Consider the following 5,064-nt stretch of genomic DNA (forward strand, 5'->3'; position numbering starts at 1 on the left):
AGCTACCCAGAAAGTTGAGGCAGGAGAATCATTTGAACCCAGGAAGTGGAAGTTGCAGTGAGCCGAGATTGTGCCGCTGCACTCCGGCCTGGGCAACAGAGCAGGACTCTGTCTCAAAATAAAAAAGGCCAAGTATGGTGGCTCGTGCCTGTAATCTCAGCACTTTGAGAAGCCGAGCCTGGTGGATCACTATAGCCCAGGAATTCGAGACCAGCCTGGCCAAAATGGTGAAACCCTGTCTCTACTAAATACAGAAAAATTAGCTTGGTGTGGTGGTGCATGCCTGTAATCGCAGCTACCCAGGAGGCTGAGGCATGAGAATTGCTTGAATGCAAAGGCAGAGGTTGCAGTGAACCAAGATCACCCCACCACCTCCAGCGTGGATGACAGAGCAAGACTGTATCCAAAAAAAAAAAAAAGAAAAAAAAAAAGTGCTGGGCACGGTGTCTCATTGCTGTAATCCCAGCATTTTGGGAGGCCAAGGTGGGTGGATCACCTGAGGTCAGGAGTTTGAGACCAGCCTGACCAACATGGAGAGACCTTGTCTCTACTAAAAATACAAAATTAGCTAGGCATGGTGATGCATGCCCAGTTACTCCGAAGGCTGAGGCAGGAGAATCTCGAACCTGGAGACGGAGGTTGCAGTGAGCTGTGATCGCACGATTGCACTCCAGCCTGGGCAACAAGAGCAAAATTTCATCTCGGGAACAAAAGCAAAGAATACCATAATACACATTCTACCTCAAATAGAAAGCTTTGCAACTACAGATGAATCCCATTCTTTAACCACCAGAGGTAACTACTAAAGTAGAATTTTTAGTGTCTGTCATCCATTGATACTTGCTGCAAGAGTAGCTTGATTTTTTTTTTTTTTAGGGAAAATTTAGTATTAATTTCCATACAGGTTTTTAGGATTTTGTGTATTTACTTATAATCTACCTTTTCCAGAAGGGAAAATGCTTACATTTATTTTGCATTTTTCATTTGTGGATATCTGTGACAGACTTAAGGTTTATTCTGAAGCATGCAGCCTAATAATTAGGGCCTAACGTAACAACATCATTTTTTAAACTAATTTTTACACTTCAAATAGATGATGAACAACATGGGTGGTGATGAGGATGTAGATTTACCAGAAGTAGATGGAGCAGATGATGTAAGTCTAAAAGTTTTTTTTTTCTGTTTACTTTTAAATACTATTAAATAGTAAGAAACATATTTACAGGTGGTTTTATAGAGATTCAGGATTACTTCTTATTATGTAAAAAAAAAAAAAAAATTAAAAAGGGAAAAGCAGTTTTTAAAATCTGCCCATTTTTGAGGAATGGGTATCTACTAGGGAACTGGTTGTTCTGTAGACCATTCCTAAATGGATCAGATTTCAAAAGAATCATTGCATAGAGACATTATATGTTAATAACTTACTGAATTATAAGAGTCAATTTAGGCTGGATACAGTGGCTCATGCTTGTAATTCCAGCACTTTGGGAGGCTGAGGTGGGCAAATCAGTTGAGGTCAGGAGTTCAAGACCAGCCTGGCCAACGTGATGAAACCATCTCTACAGAAATTAGCCAGGCATGATGGCAGATGCCTGTAATCCTAGCTGCTGGAGAGGATAAGGTTAGGAGAATCCTTGAACCCAGGAGATGGAGGTTGCAGTGAGCCAAGATCACACCATTGCACTCCAGCCTGGGCAACAGTCTCAAAAAGAAAAAGAATCAGTTTATAGGGATTATTTTGACTAAGAAAGCAAATTAAATAGGTTTTATGTCAGGATTAGTCAGAGACCAGTTAAACAAATGGACATTGTAAATCTGAAAGAGGATGACATATTAAACTACTTTTTTCAACATCTTCCCAACACCAGCATTTTAACAGCTCCCAGAAAGTTTTTTAATGCAGTTTAGAAAAATACGTAATAATTCACTCAACAGTGAGGATTAGAGTTCACTGTCTTCTGTCAGTCCATTGTTCTTCATATTGAGCCATGTTTTCTCTTTGAATGCCAAGATAGACTTTAGGGAGGGATTCAGAGGGTGGGCTGAATGTCTCCAAAAGGCACACACCAGTTTTTAACAGGTAGATAGATCCTCTGCTGTACATCTGTTCACCTTAGGTAAACCTAGTCTTAAGTCCAGTGACTAAATTTCTATGCTTGATGTACCTACCTATCCGTGCTACTTTAGTCAAAAATACAGCACTTGCATTTAAGGTAAACTGTTCAGTTAGCAAAGGAATATTTGGTCAGCTCGGTAACTTTTTTAAATTTTCCCTCTTACAGGATTCACAAGACAGTGATGATGAAAGTAAGTGTATATAAAAAGTATGTTTACACAGTGATATTTTGCATTAAAAACCAAACTCAAAAAAGTGATGTTAACTTTGGAAGAAAAGTAATTTTTTCTTTATGACCTTGAATAAATAACCAAAGCAGAAATGTGAATTACTTGAGATAGCAAGACCACCTACCTATTCACTGGGAAACGATATATTTTTGATTTTTGGTTGCTTTTCCTTTAAGGCATTAAAATGGGTAGATTACTTCCCTTGTACTTGATACTAATATTTCTTAAATTCTTTCAGAAATGCCAGATCTGGAGTAAGGAATATTGTCATCACCTGGATTTTGAGAAATAACTTCTCTGCAAGATTTCATAATTGAGAGAATTCCTGAGTTGATAGCTCTAAAGGCAGATGCTGTATTTGCCTACTTTAACCCATTTTTCAACCTGTTTGTTTTTTAAAAGGCTTCACTAAGGGTTGATATGTACCATTGTATGGGGCAATTTTAAGTCAGCTAAGGCAATAACCTTATGCATGAACATTTCCCAGACTTTCATGAAGCTGTTGAGGTCCTAGGCAATTGATGCAGCAGTAATGATAAAAACATTTCGCCTAAGTCTCCTTTTCTTCATAACATAGATACTGACATGATAGGAAGCTTAGGGAAATAAAACTAGAGTATAGAACATGGATTCAGAAGTGGCTGGAACAAATTGGCTGACACCTTACTGGTGGTAACTTGCTCTTCCTCTAGCGTTACCCTTCAGGATTGTTCCACTAAAGTTTATTTTTCAAAAAAAAAAAAAAAAAAATGTACTTCACATTATTCTATGTAAGTGATCACTTGTCAATGTTCCAGGTGTATCTTAGCTAAAACTAGAGAATGCCCTAACTTAGATGGTTTTTGAAGCCTATACATTTGGTATTGTTTGACCCTTAAGCTTTTACATCTCTTAGCATGGAGGACGAAGAAAGCTGTACATTGTTGCTTGAAAGTCTGTACATTTAGACCAGATTTGTATTTGCACTGTCAGTATGGCAAATGAGTGAAAAAAAATGTTTAATACACTATTGGATTTTTTATTTCTTTTTTTTTATTCAGCTTATACAAGGGCTGAAAACCTCAATTTATGTTCATGACAGTGGGGATTTTTTTAAATGTCTACATTCTTTCTAATAAACTGTTGGAAGACTTCTTGGCTGTCCTTTTAAGTGTCTGGCTTACTGTAATTTTTATGTATTTAATGGAATGGAGTTATTTTTGAGGAAGAATTTGGGATTATTCCTCTGTTTGAAAAAAGAGGCTTGCTGTAATGTCACAGGAAACCTTTTTAAAGTGGATCTGTAATAGAATATTGTAGATACACTTTGCAGCAGTTGGAAAAGAAAGTGTTGTGATTTGATTGAAATAAAACTAAATGTGTTGTCCTCCTCTAAATCTTTGAACTTCTGCATTTTGGCAGTTTTCATTCCCTCACAGCTTCTGTATTTGCCGTAACATAGAGACACTTTGTATTTCCAGCACTTCTTAATGTCAGATACACCGGACCTGTGTTGGAGGCAGTTAAAGTGCTGGTGATACAAAGATTAAATATTTCATACGATTGCTGTGCTCAGCTCCCAAGCTAGGCTGGGGGACACAGACGAAAACTTGATAGATGGGAAGTGTGATAATAGGTATGTATAGTGTATTATGTGTAGGTCTTAGCTTTATGGGGAAAAACATTTAACTCTTCTGTTTCCTTAAAAATTGTGTCTGAGTTTTGGAAATCAGTGATTCATTGGCATAGCCATTAAACTATGGCATTATAAAAGGCAGGTACAGTAGCTCACATCAGTAATCCCAGCACTTTGGGAGGCTGAGGTGGGCAGATAGCTTGAGATGAGCCTGGGCAATATGGCAAAACCCCATCTTGACAAAAAAGAATTAGCTGGGTATGGTGGCACATTTCCTGGAAATCCCAGCTACTCTGGAAGCCGAGGTGGGTGGATCACTTGGGCCTGGGCTGTTGGGGTTGCAGTGAGCCAAGGTTGCACCACAGAACATCCTGGGCAACAGAGTGAGACAGTCTCAAAGAACAAGGCCAGGCACAGTGGCTAACACCTTTAATCCCAGCACTTTGGGAGGCCGAGGCCGGGAGCATCACCTGAGGTCAGAAGATCAACACCATCCTGGCCAACATGGTGAAACCCCGTTGTTCTACTCATAAAAAAATGCTGGGCATGGTGGCATGCACCTAATACCAACTACTTGGGAGGCTGGGGCAGGAGAATCATTTAAACCCGGGAGGCAGAGGTTTGCAGTGAGCAGAGATGGCACCATTGCACTTCAGCCTGGGCAATGAGCAAAATTCCATCTCAGGCTGGGCACAGTGGCCCATGCCTGTAATCCCAGCACTTTGGGAGGCTGAAGCGGGCAGATCATGAGGTGAGGAATTCAAAACCAGCCTGACCAACATGGAAAAACCCCATCTCTACTAAAAATACAAAATTAGCCAGGAGTGGTGACACATACCGGTAATCCCATCTAGTCAGGAGGCTGAGGCAGGAAAATTGCTTGAACCCAGGAGGCAGAGGTTTGCAATGCGGTGAGATCGTGCCATTGCACTCCAGCCTGGGCAGCAAGAGTGAAACTCCATCTCAAAAAAAAAAAAAAAAAAAATTGGCCGGGCGCTGTTGCTCACGCCTGTAATCCCTAGCACTTTGGGAGGCCGAGGTGAGTGGATCACCTGAGGTCAAGAGTTCAAGAACAGCCTGGCCATCATGGTGAAACCCCATCT

The 5,064-nt window shown here is 40.2% G+C and overlaps 1 long non-coding RNA gene across 1 annotated transcript; it reads left to right on the top strand.

The window, feature by feature from the left end:
* Nucleotides 1-661: 661 nt before the first annotated feature.
* LOC116547237 lies at nt 662-3,727 on the top strand. The gene is made up of 3 exons (XR_004266991.1): nt 662-1,156; nt 2,283-2,307; nt 2,585-3,727. It is a non-coding gene; the product is annotated as an uncharacterized LOC116547237 (long non-coding RNA).
* The last annotated feature ends 1,337 nt before the right edge of the window (nt 3,728-5,064 follow it).

This window comes from Sapajus apella, unplaced genomic scaffold, assembly GCF_009761245.1.
Source record: "Sapajus apella isolate SASKATOON/1434 unplaced genomic scaffold, GSC_monkey_1.0 scaffold2457, whole genome shotgun sequence".
Taxonomy (NCBI): Eukaryota; Metazoa; Chordata; class Mammalia; order Primates; family Cebidae; genus Sapajus; species Sapajus apella.